This window comes from Cygnus olor, chromosome 11, assembly GCF_009769625.2.
Source record: "Cygnus olor isolate bCygOlo1 chromosome 11, bCygOlo1.pri.v2, whole genome shotgun sequence".
Lineage (NCBI taxonomy): Eukaryota > Metazoa > Chordata > Aves > Anseriformes > Anatidae > Cygnus > Cygnus olor.
Window position 1 is genome coordinate 20183314 of NC_049179.1, and position 15679 is coordinate 20198992.

Here is a 15679-nt window from a genome sequence, read left to right on the forward strand (position 1 = left end):
TCATGCCCGCCGCCGCGTTAGGCATTCCCTGTGAAAGGTGCCTTTCCCTCAATCTGCTTCACCGCCGGGTGAGTAACAGGGAACCTCGGCTCTCTGTTATTAATATGCCATCAGACCATACGCTCTCAGACTCAGCCCATATGTATTTTTTGAAAAGAACCACCTGTGACTAATTCTGCCTCCTCGGGGCAGCGAGGAAAATCTGCTTTGGTGTGGGAAACTGCAGCAGCATCTCGGTGGCTGGGTGCTCCTCTGCCATCCGTCCCCGTGCTGGCAGCAGTGGGACCTGAGCAGCCTCATTTCAGGGACCCAGTCCCGGGCCAGGCTCTGTCACTGTTTTCAGGGCTCTGTTCATCTCAGGTTATTTTAACAGCCGTCAGGAAAGGTTCAGCTGGGAGCTGGTATTTCACCTGGTGCTGAGCCACCGCCGGTGACTCACCTTTGCTGCCAAGGACAAAAAGGGAGAGCTGCTCGGGGATGCCAAGGATGAAGGGCAGAGCTGCTCGGGGGTGCTGGCAGCCCTCACTCACCCCCAAAAAGTGGAGGCGTGTGCCCGACCCTGGCAGTGGTCTCCCCGGGCAGAGCCCAAGCCTGGGTGGAAGGTGAGACCATCGGTGGGATGTGGGTGTCCTCCCTCCCTGTGCCTTCTCCTGCGGTGGTCGGGAGAATGGCAAAGCAAACAGGGACCTCGCCCTCCAAAATAGGTGACCACCAAATAGGTCGCCTCCAGATAGGTCACCTCCAGCCCTCCAAAGTGGGGAGCTCAAGATCTTCTTGCACCAGAGCTGGTGGCTTTGTATTTGAGCCTTATGTTTTCCTCACACTGGGTACTTCAATTCTGGGGCTTGTGTGTGTGTTTTCTCAAGCTCTGTTTTCCTCTGTTTCATTTTAAAGGCACTCAGAAGGACCGAAGCCGTTCTCCCAGCCCTCGGAGCTGCTGCAGCCCCGGGGTGTGCTGCTCTCCGTGCTGCCAAATGAGCAAATCGTGACCGTCCCTCTTCCTGAGGATATCAGGACAGCAGGTTAAGTGACAGAGCCGTTCGGAGCGGTGGCTCTCACTCAGAAAGCAGCTGCACCTTTTTCATTTCGGAGGGGCTGATGCTTTTAGCAGCAGTGATCACGGGCCAGTGAAAGTCTGGGAGTAGCTATTGTTTGCAGATGCAGGAGAGAATGTTTGCTAAACACTTTATGAATCAGTGTTTAAATGGATTGAAACCACATGCTCGTGTGGCTTGGCGTGTATATTTTTTCATGGTAAAACATTAATGAAAAACTTTTGGGCAAGCCCGTTCCAGTAAGCCATATAGCCCATGCCTGTGCAATGCTGGGAATGCTGGAGGGAGATGGGCAGATTTACTGCTCTGGCAGAGACAACAGAAGCGTGCTGTATGGGAACGGGTGGGCACAACAGTGGGGCTGTTTTGCATCCTCTCCGTGCCCTGCCCATGCCACCAGCTCCAGCACCTGGGGTTATTCCTGTCCCTCTCAGGGCACTGAGGAGGGACTGGACGGCTGCGTGCATGGAAACCCGGCCCCTTGGATCCCTCCCTTCTGTCTGCCTGGAACTCACAGAGACTTTTTTTCCCCTGCAGACGGAAAATATTCCTCAGCAGAGCCCCAGTATTTGACTGACAAAACAATAATCTTCCTTTTAAACACGTCGAGCAGCCAGGTAAAGGGAGGCTTTGCTGGCATCACCCGGGATGCTCTGATGGCAGCTCCTGGCCTCGAGCGAGGGCTTCGAAGTGCAGTGAGGGGCTTTCTGACACGAGCCCTTGGCAGAGGGGATGCTCCTGAGGACACGCAGCATGCTGCAAGGGGCGAGCACGATGGCAGCACCCTGCTGGCACTTGCCCTGTGCCTGTGCCCAGGTGGATTTCCATCACGGGCTGAACCCACCTGAGCTTTACATGCCAGTTCCACCAGTGCCCAGAACTGGGTGCAGGAGAAAAAAAAAAAAAGTTTTGGGCATGTTGATAGATTTCAGTCGGTCGCTGGCACTGTTCAGAAGCTCCCGCTGCAAAACCCCGAGCCCCAGCGGGCGGGGGCCAGGCCGGTTCCTCTGCCCCCTGCTCCCAGCACATGTCCCCACGTCACCCTCAGCACAGGGACAGCACCCAGGCATCCACCAACTTCATTTTTGGGGAGAAATAAGGCCGGTGGAGATGTGTCATACCGGCAACAGATGATTTGCTGTGTGTGCTTGTTCCCTTTCCAGACTGCTTCCTTTTCTGTACCGTTTGGGCTGCTACTTACTGATCATTCTTTTTCTGCTCCCACTGCAGAATTTCACTCTTGATTTTAAGAAAAATCAGGAAGTTGTAATTTCTGTAAGTGCAGTGTGCACGTGGGATGCGAGAGGTTCATCCATTTAAAAGAAAGAAAGAGAAAGTAAAAGATGGCAGCGAAACTCAGAAAACAGAAGGAGGGAACTACCCCCAGAGAAGATGGGATTCAGGCCCCTTAGTGTTATGTACCACGTGTCAGGGGATGGAGAAGGAGTGGGTTTAACAGCTCTTTGCCCTTTTTTTTATCTGCCTGAGCTGCAGAGACGTCTGTTCACAAGGGAGCTGCTGCACAGGTCAGTAGCTTCTTCTCCTGCCCCTGGTGCTGTATGGTCTCCAGCTAAGCCTCAGACCCCCAGGGTCTGGGCCTCTTGAGCAGTGGTTTCCAGTGCGTAGCATCAACACGTGTGTGTCTCTAACACCAACATGTGTCCCATCACAGGAAGGGTTTGTACCGGTGAAAGAAATGCTTTCCCTGCATGAGAGCATCACAAGGTTACGGCAGCAAAAGCCTTCCTCGACCTGGTGGCAGGGGTACCTGAAGGGCCTTGGCTGGCCCATAAAGGAGGTGAAAACCCGTGGTCCTGAGCAGCAAAGCTGTGTGAGAAAAAGCTTCCAGAGCAGACCTGGCCCTTGTTTATGAATTACTTGAATCATCTGTTTAATGTAATACAGAAGGATTAACCCACTGCAGATTTTTGAAGGGAAGCTTTAGAAAGATCACTGTCATATATTGTAGTTTTTTTTTTTAGAACAATGACTCAATTTAATCTTTCAGGAAGCTATTATTTAAGCCTGTTAAATTCCATAGGATTTCTCATGGGACTGAGGATGAGAGAGGAAGACAGACAGCTGATGACCAACGCTGACTCTTCCAGCTGCTCTTTTCTGTTCAAGGACTCTCCTTTAGTGGGGGCAATCTTAAATGTCACGCCTTGAACAAGAGACAGAGATATTTCAAGGTCCCCTTTCCCCGGTGATCTCATGTCTTCACCAGGGAAACCTTAATTACAAATCATAGTAACACCAAGGGAGATGTATCATGCCCATCCCTGCGCTCCCAGCTCGCCCTCCCTATCTGCTCCCTCCTCTGACGCTGTTTACAGCAGCCTCCCAGCGCCGGCGGTCGGAGCGAAGGGAGGAGCGGGGTTTTGGCTTTAGGGATCAGCACCAAAAATAAATCCCTCTGCCAAAAGCCACGCGGCGCTGGGAACCTTGAGAAATGCTCCCGCCCAAACACACAGCCGGGCTTCCTTGGGTGGAAAATTAGAGATCCGTCTTGGAGCATGTGGGCGGCAGGTCGCTTCTACGGAACTTGCAGAAACCGAAGCTGCCTTGCCATGGACATCCCCAGGGCTCAGATAACCAGAGATGTACGCTGGTGTGACTGAGAGGAGATCCTGATGGGCTGTGCGAGCCCAGGAGGTCCAGGAAGAAGCCCCGAAGTCACCAGGGATGGCCACGTCAGGGAGGAAGCTGGGTCAGTGCTGCTCTGTTTAAAGCTCTCACCGGCATTTGATTTTCCTACTAGGTTAGCTCCCATGTCTTAAAGGCATGTGGTGTGATTCTGCTCTCTCTTGAGCTGGTCTAAGAAAAGGAAGAGTCTACCGAAGTCCACGATCAGCTGGTGTAGAGCATTTTTAGAGGATTGAGTTGGGAGATGGAGTAAAACAGAGACGTATTGGTATAGAATATGATTTAAACCATGGACAAATGGCTTCTTAGCTAGGACTGCAGGCAGGCAGCCATCCGCTGGTGCTGGCACCCTCTTGGCAGAACCGCTAGGCCCTGCAGATCTGAAAAGCTCCAGATCTTGCAAAACTACTCTAAAAGCAGCGAATCACCAACATTCGCTGTGCACAGGCAGCACGGCCAGTCTTACGGACTGAGCAGCTCCAGCGCAGCCACACGGTGGTTTTTCCACCCATACTTTAGCTGCACGCTTGTGACAAGCATGTGTGCACCGTGCACTGAACAACTGCTGCGTCCCCAGGCAATTCTGAGCCCAGGGTCACCACACCATATTGGACAATCTGCTTCCCAATATTTTGAGGTCTTTCCGAAGTGGGTGATGTTGTCAGATGCATCCCCAAGACTTCACCCTTCCATCCACCCCTTCTGATGCACTGAAGGATACCTCCGGCTTTTGAAAGCCCACAGAGTCAATCTCCAAATTCGTATTTGCAGAAACACATTAATGTTTGCATGTGGTGTCAGAACAAGATAAGTGTCTGTGCAATTAAGAAACAGCTGTTGCTGGCAGCCTGCCCTGGCCAGTCTCAACAAGGAGCAAGACAGGTAACCTGCTTTCATCAGACCCTGGGATCCCTTTCAAACCACCCCAGCACATTCACAACGATAAAATAGAAAAAGCGTTTTTATTAGCCTTTAGGAATAGCACGTTGGTTTGGGTCCAAAACATGAGATGAAGTTGTTCTAAGATGTAATGCGCTGTGGCAAGGACAGCATGTTTCCACAAACAACACCTGGCAGAGGGAATTAAAAACAATGCTGAAATCGCGCCAATCTAAAGATTTTCTGAAGTCGATAGCGGTGCGAAACGAGGACAGGTGTGGCCATGTTTTCAAAATCGCCCAGGGCCAGTGTTTCAGGAACTTGGCACCAACTGGTGGGGCCAGATTTTCTAAGGAGGTCAGCATCCAAGATGTGGAGCTTGCCTGAAAACCTGCCCCATAGCATCCAGCAGAGAAATACATAGCTTGAGGGTGTCACAAGTTGTTTCCTCACTGCACCAAGTGCAAGGAGACCAGAGACCCCTCTCCAGACCCCTGGACACAGCCTGGCAGTGCTAATTACCTCTCCTACTGCCATTCAGAGGAGTCCCTTTGGGTTTCTGGCAGCCTGTGTCTTGCAAGCAATTGCTGCCATTTCTTGAATAAAATCTGTGCAATTCCCTTCCTTTTGCTTTCTCGCCTTACATTCTGTCTTCTCTTTCACTATTTTTTTCCCCCAATTGGCTTTAATTTCCAAAGCATTGTGATTTGCCATTGTGATTTGCCATTGTGATTCAGCCATCGTATTCTAGCAGGAGCTCTCCCTGCGTGAGAGCTGTACAAACACCTCTGCCTGTCCCGATTTCCGTACCCAGGGCTCGGGCAGGGTGGAAGCGAGCCAGCTCCGCTGAGCCAGGGTGGGATGCTCAGCCCACCGGCCCCCGGGCTGGTGCCTGTTGCGAAGAGGTGCCCCCAAACCATCTCCTCGGGATGAGGTGGGAGCTGGATCTCGGCTCGGCACTTGGCATGGCTCACACTGGGCTGAACCAAACCCAGACAGGGACACCCATAAATTCTGGGAAAGTCTGGTTCTAAACTTTGTGGCTTGGACTCCTCTTTAATTACAGGTCACTGGTAAAGCTGGTTGGAAAACTTTATATATATTCTCTGCAGAAATGGCTGTTCAGTTCAAAATTTTCACAATTTTTTTTTCCTTAATTATTGCATCTTCCTACTGAGATTTCACAGGAAGACGCATTTATTTAGGTCTCAATATTTTTTCTCAGATTCTGTTTTTCCAATAGAGGAGCCGATTAAGTGACAGAAAATCAAAACCCTCGTGTGCAGTTTTGTCGGAAAACTTGGAAAATTCCAACCAAAACAAAGAACTGTTTTAGCCGAGGGCCCTTTTTGTCAATGAAGCACTCTGTGAAAAGCAAAATTGAAACCAGCCCTGGTCGCAAAGTTAAACTGGTTTGCCACCACATCCACAAAGTGCTGTGGGAAGAAGCTGTTTTTTCACCCACTGCTCCAATACTGGGGCTGCCGAGAAGCCCAAAGTGCAGCCGGAGGTGGTGCAAGCTCTGCTAAGTCCCCACCAGCTCGTGCTGCTCAGTAGCATCTCCTCTTCTCCCCTGCCTTCGGGGCTGGAGTGAGCCACAAATGCCATGTCCACGCACGGTGTGCTCGGGAGGAGGATCCGAGCAGGCAGATGTTCCCGGGAAGTCAAGGGTGTAGACAGAGAATTTCTGCAACACGTCAGTGGAAAAAATAAGATGAAGGCCAAGTGTCTTAAGCAATGGTACTTCCTCCAGAGCCAAACAACAGTGAGGACAACCACCTTTGGGAATTGATGATGTAGAAGTGCTCTTCTACCGGAGGAGGAAGCGAGGAAGTGGGAGGAAGCAAGTCAGCAAGAAAGGCCAACGCTTCTGAGCAGCTTGACCCACATCCCATTGAAGTCTGCATTTTATTATTAGAATCATTATTATTTGTATTGTGGTCGCATCAAGTGGCCCCAACTGGAAGACAGCCTCATTGTACTAGGCACTAAACAAACACGGAATCGGAGACACTCCCTTCCCCGCGGGATTTGCCGGCAGAGGAGACACACAGAGAGCTGCAGAGGACAGGAAATTCTCATTTACTGGCATGCACTGTACATAAAACAGCGCTCCTGTGCTAATAAGACTGTCTCCCACTACCCTGGTTCCCATCTGGGGCCTAACCCAACACCTGGTGGAGTCAGTGGAAACGTGGACTTGAGCACAGCACAAACCAAGACATTTATTTCACTCTCCTCCCGCATGTCTGTCCACATGACACCTAAATATGCAAGAAGTCTGGTTTCCAGCCACCACCAGCTGAATAAAGACACAGCCACAAGACAGAGGAGAGACAGGGAGATATGCTCACGCTGCTCTTGGAGCTGCTGAGGCTAATTTTAGGTTTATCAGCCTTGACAAAGTCCTTTTGAAGACTGACCTGGGATAGAAAAGCTAAGCATGCAGCTGTACAGAGGCCACGCACGAGGATCTCTCGTCTCCCTGGTTCCTGCAGCCTTCAGCTTCGTAAGGTGGAGATTACTGCAGCAGCCACAGAAGGGAAACTCGAGATAGACCCAAGGCTGGTGGGTCTCCCAGATTAAGGTCACTTGTTTTGTAAATTATTTATTTCTACATTCAGCTCTTTGCAGCCAAGTGTCTGGGAGTTGTTGCATACATGTTCAGAGACAGAGGGGCAGGAAAGCACATTCCCCAGGAACCAAAGACAGCCCTTGCGATGCCAGACATGTGACACATAGCAGTTCTGGTTTACAACAGTTTTCATCCTTTTATTTTATTTAACTGACCAGTACCAGAAGTCCAGGTCTGGCAGGTGACTTTGAAATCCATTTGAAATGATGGAGGAACTTAGAATTGTAGCAAGTGGTGCTCAAAAAGAAGCATCAGCCCGTGCTTCAAAGGCAAGGAGCAGGACCTTACAGTGGGACACAGCAGGAGACCCCTTGCGCATCCATAAGCAGTCTACTTATGGACGGGTGCATAACATTGTATATCCCCGATGCTTTCTTTTAGTGCCAATGTGGTGCAGAGGGACATGGTTGTGGCACTAAGGGACCTAGTTTAGTGTGATGGGACATGGTAGGTCAGATTGATGGTTGGACTTGATGATCCTGAAGGCCTTTTCCCATCTAAATGATTCTATGATTCTTTTTTAGAGCCTCACAGAAAACAAACAAACAAACAAAATTCTACATAACCCAGCTGAAAAGAAAGCTAGTGCTCCAGAACTGCTCCCACTGCAGCGGGTGGGAGTTCTGCCATTTTCCATGAGCACGACCAGGGCTGTTGTTGATGGAGGTGGAACAGAACTGCTCCAATCTCTAGCAGAAGAAAACAAACGGGCTGCTAGCGACCTCCAGCCAGTGTCACTGCTTTGCTGATCGAGAAGCCGTGGCCAAAGGCCATCCTAGGGTGATGCTGAGTGCAGATTGACATTCCCACCATTGATGCACGGCTCCTATTCATCTCGTGCCAGACAAAGCCAACCCACCATCCCCAGCATACACGACCATGGCCAGAGGCAAACCCCAGCACCATGCTGCAAAGCTCGAGCCACAGCCGTGGGGGCTGTGATGGAGGGGTTCAGTGAATGGTATTTAGCAGGTCACTGGGAGAGCTGTACCGTCCGCCTTCCCTGAAGCTCCATGGGGCTCCCTGCTGGTGTCCCAGGAATGGGGACACGAGTGCAGACAAACACGGCAGCTTCTGCCCGGGTTTGTGGTAGATCTGAGAACAGGAAACTCTCTAGACAATTGTTCGGAGAGGTGTGGGCAGTGAACCACTGGTGGGCAGAGACTGAAAAGCAAGAAATCTTTTCCACCCCAAAGTGACCCCTACCCTTTTTGTTGCACACAAGGTATCCACCTTATCTCTGACTTGAACTGTGCTTCTTTTGCACAGGAGGACTAATTTTGTCAAAATCAAGTACTCAAATGGTGATGAAATCAAGTGCTCACAAGGTTGGTAGTGCCACTAAGAAAGGATGCTCACTGAGCGTTTTTGAACGTAACGCACCCTTGTGTTATGATGTTATCTTCTATCCTATGACTGCATAATTTTCCTGGTAGGACTCCTGTCTCTTTCCATGTACAAACTTGCTTAGTGAACCATTATTCAACATCTTGTTCTTCCTGGTTGTGCAATGTGTGGCCCCATGCCTTATTTACTGCACACTATTCAAATCCTGCTATGAAGACAGAATTATTCATTTCCTTACGAGCTCTCATAGGGCACTGATGACAAGCATTATTTGAATGGCAATAATTTTTTTTTCACCGTTCCCCTGTGAGATGTGGGGGTGGTATTATTCTTGGTTTATAGATGACATGTGAGGCAGAGAGAAATTAAGTTCAAAAGCACTCACCAATTCTGGTTTGGGACACGATGTGTCTGAGGTCGTAGGCCCCTGTAGCGCTGCAGCCCCTCAAAGCCTGGCTGACCTCAGATCCAGCTGGGAGTCAGGAACTGGGCGAATGAGGGATGCACATTTAGTGGCCATCTGGGAATACTGTAAAATGTCTTCCCTAAAACTGCCCAGCAGTTCTGTTGAAGAGACAGGGATTGTACAGGCACTTTTCCAGGTCAGTTTTCAGCTGCATTAACTGGTTCTTTCTCTAATTTCCTCCTTAATTCGCTATATGCTTCCCGCCTTCTGCAAGGAAAGGAGCAGGGGCCCATCAGGCCACAGCCTCCATCAGCTTTCAGTCCTAACTCACCCCTAAGCAGGGTCTTGCCTGCATGCTGATTGAAACTGAGCGGAAACCCAGGACGTGGGTCTATAATTCATAATAAATGGGTTGGTGGGGTCACAGACAGCTCAACAGGTCTGTGTCTTCTCAGGTTCCTTCCACAACTCCTACTCCTTTCCATTTCTAGTCTCTCTCCCCACTCTCCTTCTGCATGTATCTCCTGTCCCATCCTCTAACGTGGCCGTTCCCAGTTTCATTGCCCTCACTTTATCTTCCAGGATCGCTGCAGAGGAAAGGCCAAGGAGTTATTGTAAAAGAGGCAAAATAACCGATGTTAGTCTGCCCTCCCTTCAGAAGTGGCTGAAATGTGTCAGTTGATTTAACTTAAATTAAAGAGAAAACAAAACCTCACAGCAAACCAGACCATGGCAAGGCCTTTGGCATGAAAACTTTCAACCCAAGTGAGGAAAGTTTGGCAGAGATTTCGGCAAGCCTTAGCATAGAGGCAGAACTGCAGCATCCGCTGTAATAGCCATGTTTTACTCAAGAAGGGTGCAGTGAGCTCATACTGTTTTGCAACTAAAGAAAGTGAGACGAGACAGTGATATTAAAGGTATTAAATCATTAAAGATTGCAGAGGTGGCAATCTTTGGTTCAAAGAGTCTGCACGCTCTTGCGCTGCCAGGCAGAGATGGCTGGAGATAGGGCTGAGGGCTGCATCCATCAGAAGGGGCACCACCAGGCTGTACGGTGGCTGTGCTGAGATTAACAGAAAGAAAGCTCGACCAAGACTTTCTAGCACTTTCCTTTCCTTTCTTCTGGGTATAGAAGTGCTTTATAAAAAAAATAAAAAAATAAAATAAAAGGAATCACTCACGTGTATCATTTAAAAATAAATAGGCTTTAAAGGGGAAAGCACTTCTTTTGCACATGCAAGACTGATTTGAGTCAGGGAGCCATGTGATGTGATCACTGAGCTAGGGGTTAGTAAAGGAAATGCAGAACAAGTTCTATCTTGAAAAAGGCAAATAAAGTCAGGGATGAGAGTACATCTATCTACAATTTCTATCTGGTCCATGGAGCTATGTGAAGGGGGAAGAATTCCATTCAAGCACCCTCTATCTGGCTTATCCAGGAGACCCTTTCTGAAAGCAGTCCCAGACACCAGGAAGAGACAGTGCTGAGTCTTCCTTAAAAGCCTCGTAGTGACCTACTTACTGTTTAACAGACTGCTGGCGATGCGCTTTGGCAGTGTGAGCTTACATTAACCAGAGATCAAGCAGGGCACAAAATTCAGCTGTGATAAGCAGGTGAGCAGTGTCTGGATTTATCAACACGAGTCTAAATTCATTACCAGTGCCCAAAGCAATGGCTCTCTTTCTAGTGGCAGATACTAATCACAGATGTTCTTGATCCTGCAGGTTCCCAAAGGTGGAATAATCCATTCAAGGCTATTCTGTACTCTCCTCTATATATTAATACATGCTTTTTAGCCCACCTTTGCGCTGGCTGTTCTGTTGCCTCTCATACAGTTGGGCATAACGCTGGCATGAAATGAGCATCAGCACAACTGTTCCCCATGCACGTGCTTTGGGATGGGGAGCATTGATGCCCAGCAGTTGTTTTTAATTGCTGTGCTGTTAAGGAAATTTTCACGAGAGGATATATATTGCTCATAAACTTTTCCTCTAGAAATTCTTCTGTTTAGAAAACAGAGTAACAACCATCCCTTAATATAATATATTTAAACATCATGACAAAAATCCTCTCCGGAGAATCTGACAATGCCCTATTCCACCAACATTATAATGGATGGCTTTCTTCTTTTAAATGCCTTGCCATTAAAGTTTAACGAGCAATACTTACTTTTGTTCTAAACTTATTTTTCTCCTTGACAGATTGGATACTTAGTTTGGATTTGTTAACATAGCTAGTCATAAAAATGTCTGCTTCAAACAAACTGATAGATATTCTTTAGGAAATTAGGCTTTGATGCCTTATTTGATTTCCACAGCAAAATAAGTTCATATTTTCTTATTTGGACAAAATGAACATGAAGTACTATGCAGAACAAGCTAATAAGCTCATGCCCCTTTTTATTTGCTTGGAGTTTAAGTTTATATCAAGCATAACAGATAGTGTAGTTCACAATTGGTCCCCTAACTTGCGACCATACTTTTTGTCAACAAGGGGGTTCATTTGTGTAATTTCTGGTCTACCTTCACATGTTTGTAGGACTTTCTACCTTCTAATCCTTTGGTCTAAAAATATAGAGTGGCACAAGGCATAACCAGAAATGAAGTTGCAACTAAGGCTCACATCTTCGCACAGAGGGTATCTGTGGCACCACACATCTTAACCAAGTGTCTGGTAATGTCCCTTGGAGTGTTCCCAGTTTTCACAGTTTTACGTTGAATCTCACAGTATTGGTATTTCTCTTAACCTTTCAGTTTCCTACCAAAAATGATTTCTATCCTTAAATGTGGAAAGGGAAGACTGAAAGTGTGAATTCTTATGCCTCAAGACAAGAACACATTTTTTTTAACCCACAAAACAGAACAATCTGAAAGGAAGGAGAGGTGAGCCTGACTCATGAGTTTGTTACATTCGGTTCATCCTTCCTCTGATGTACTCAGACTCTTCTAAAGGTCTCTCGGTGATCTTGCCAAGCTCTGTGCTTCAAGAACAAACATTTGAGGACAATCTCCTTGACTTCCCTTAGTGCTGTGATACTTAATGGGTTAGTTTATTGTTAAGGGTTACAGGAAACAAAGCAAGTGAATCAAACAATTGCAAGAAATATTCACAGAAAAAAAAAGAAAAGAAAAGAAAAGAAAAAAAATGCTGAGCAAGGACATTCAGCATTGCTTTAGCATCATTTCCTTACAGCAGCTCATCTCCAAAGCTGCATTACAGCAGCTACTGATAAGCCTTTTCCTAGCTCAGACAAGGGCAGAAATCATTTGAAATTTGAAGTCACTAAGATCCACTGGAAAGAAAAAGACCACAAATAGACAGTAGAAACCCATACTACATCGCAGCAAACATTTCCTAATTTACTGCAATGCCAGAAGATGATTCACCCCACTGTTCCTGTTGCATAATCTTCCCCGCAGCTCAGGAGAATGAAACTAGAAAACCAAAGGTCTCGCTGGGTTTTCAGTGACATTTATGTTTAGACTGAACTTTCAGCTAGGAAAGTGTGAGTTTTGCTCTGATAACAAAGGGAGGAACTGGTAGAGTAAGGTGTTGTTTCAGAAGTGATAAACTATGGAGCGTACCAGTTTGCGATCTCCCTTTGCCCAGTGTAAACCCCGAGCCAGACCACAGGCTTCATTTGCCCTTTGTCACTTTCACATGGGTCCCCTTGCAGTGACAACCTGTCCCATTCAGCCTGCCCAGTTCCCAGCCACCACACACCACAAAGTCCCTGCAAAATGTGCCTGAATCCCCCAGGGCTTGGTTATTGGGGTGGAAGGAACTGTGGGGGCTCCCTGCTGAAGATCTTCCAGCAGCAGCAGGAGACCGGGAAAATCCAGGTAGGACCAACAATTTCCAAAACCACCGGGCTGGCTGCACACATGCAAGATCTCCCTGGCTTACAGGGAGCCCTGGGTGTAAACATCTGGGAAATTCCCCCCTTTGGCAGCCACTGGCAGCTAGTGGGGGAGTGGGTAGAAGGGGGGAAAATGGCAGGCAGCAAGGCTCACTGCTTCCGAGCCTCTGCAAGGTATCCTGTATAGGGAGTTACAGGGGCCCAATCTACCATTTTGTTCCTTAAAATAAAGTCAACAGCTACTGAATTAGTGGGTACTGCACATCTTCAAGGGGATGTCAGGCTGAAGACATCCTTGTTAGGCCACGTTTGGCTGGGTTGGAGGCTGGGTGCCAGGCATGTTTCTGTGCTGAACGCTGTTTCACAAGACCCAGCGTGAGCAGCACACGATCCCTCCACACCTCAGCAGCTTTCTGCTCTCTGTTACACCACAGCAAACCTGGTTAGTTCCTCCTTCAGGGCAGCATTACTACAGGCAATGTAATTTCTTCCCCTCTCTGTCGAGAGCAGATAAATTTCCTTTATTCAGAGAAAAAAAATGTTAAACATTCAGAGGGTGGCTTTGTCTTTTCACCATCTCTGCTTCTGCGGGATTTCCACTGCTGCCTGATTTCACATCCCCTCCCTCAGGCCCATGTGCGGCATGGTTTAAATGAGCTGCCACTTCCCAATTTGTGGGGCAGATAAGACATTTGCTGAGCGCTTGCCTCGAACAAACGCCCTTTTCAGCAGGGACGGGCGCTCTTCGGCACAGCCCCAGCTCTGCAGGTGCGCAGCGCTGACTCACAGGACGGAGCCGTCTCTTTCCTGCAGCAGGGAAATTCTCCTGCTGGCTCCCTGCCCCATGCTCTGCCCTCCCTCCTGGTCTGGGCATGCCATCGGTGTCTGAGGCCGGGCCTGAACCATCCTGGGCCTGGCCTCCAGGGCCCTGGAGGAAGGGGGCGATCCCCAGGTGACAGCAGCGGCTGTCAGAGGCTGTGGGGAATCCCAAAACCAAAGAGGCCCCGGTGTTTGAAAACAAAAGGATGGGCAGAGGGCAACCTCAGTCAAATGGAGAACACTGTGAGCCCCATGTGAATGTTAGTGACATGAAGGTTCCTCGCCTTTTGCCAGTGGAGACCACAAGGCCGGCTGCCTGCGGGCTAGAGGGGGCTGCCTGACTCACCGCCTCGGATCACTTCTTCATGCCACCATGGGATGCGAACAGGGACCCGGAGCGGGGCTTTTTCTCTACGAGCTAGAGTGAAGCTGAAATAGGAGCAAATACCAAAAAGGGAACAAAAACTCATCAACTCAACCACGGCTGTGGCTAGAGAAGGGAAGATGGGGTTTCACAGCCTCTCTCCTCTCTCATGAGGACCGCATGCCAGAGGAAGGAGGGGTAAGCCAAGTTGCTCCCCACCCAGGCCCTCTCCATGGCAAGGAGATGAGCCCTGCAGCGTGATTTCCTTGTCCTGCTACAGTCACTGCCCTCAGCAGCAACGTGGCCACACTGCAATGTCACTTGGCTTAGGGACAAAGAGCCCTGCCAGCAGGAGGAGACATCAAGGGGTAGGTGCCTCCCGCATCCCTGAAGTAGTTGCATTCAATGGAAAGTCGTCCATGAACAGTAAAGCAGAAAAAAAGAGCAAACTGTGTGTGCTGGTGGAAATACAGGTCTTAGCTGGTAGGCTGAGCAGGGAGATAAAAAGCTGGGCCTGTGGTGGTGAAGATGACGCTGCGAGAGCACACGGGCTTATGGATCACTCTGAGGGCCTCACATGCAAGGCACATCAGAAGAGGAAATACAGATATGCACATATTTAAAGATACCTGTCATCCATAATTCATACAGTAAACAATTAATGTGTCATGCTCTGTACACTGAGGAGGTTAAGAAGTGGAGCTTTCCCTTGCTCTGATGAGCAGGATGGTGTCTCAGTTCGCTCAGAGATACGAAGTTGTTTTGAAGCAACAGGAAGGCCCAAAAGGAAACTTTATAAATTGTAGATATTCGGCATTAAAACACTTGTGGAATTCTCAGGACCGGGCTGGAGGGAAATGTTTTCAGAACTGCTGAAGGACCGATATATCTGATGCCAAGTCTCAGTGTGAAACAAGTGTTTATGGCCAAGTTGTTAGATGGTGTCTATAGGGTTTCTCTTGGAAAGGCTGGCACCACCTTAACTGTAGTAACTCTGGCAGGAGCTGCTACAGCTCCGATGCTATCAGCTGTGGCTGCAGAAATGGGAAACAGCCTCTTGTTTGTTCCTCATTCTGATTCGGGAAGGGCATACGTACCTCCCATGAAGAACCCCTTCTTCCTCTTGTATCCTCCAATTTGTAATTTTTAATATCCTGTTTTAACTGGAAGTTAAGATTTTAGCTTCAAAAGGCTGCCCATATACTAAGAGTATGAAACTGAAACACAGCATTAACTGCACATTAAGTTCAAAGTCCAACAAAACAAATATATGCTGAAGTGTTCACTCAAATCCATTCTACTTCAGGAAAGAAATAAGACGATATTTCAGTGTTTTGATGAACAAATGCAGCTTAAAGCATACACTTAATTTATTTGCAAACTTTGGGCCTATCCTGCTCCAGAAGACTTACGAGATGTTCCCTTTACAGAAGATCTTAAAGAGATGTCTCCAAAGTCTAATGTTATTATTCTGTCTTATTTCATTACAGGCTAGACTTTGCCACTTGAATTAATGCAAAACCATCCCTTCACACTGAGCTGAAAATAGCTAAAGGTAAAAATCGAATTTAACTCTTAACATGAAAAGAATGTTTGGCAGTATATGTTACCTGAGAGTGTAGGTTCTGCAGCACTTGTTTTCTATTTTATCTGTGTTAGCTGCTGCAG

General features: G+C 48.2%; 1 long non-coding RNA gene across 1 annotated transcript; it reads left to right on the forward strand.

Annotated features, from left to right (window-relative positions):
• The first annotated feature begins 660 nt into the window (after positions 1–660).
• On the forward strand, positions 661–1216 carry LOC121075940. Its single transcript, XR_005823259.1, has 2 exons — positions 661–704; positions 895–1216. It is a non-coding gene; the product is annotated as an uncharacterized LOC121075940 (long non-coding RNA).
• The last annotated feature ends 14463 nt before the right edge of the window (positions 1217–15679 follow it).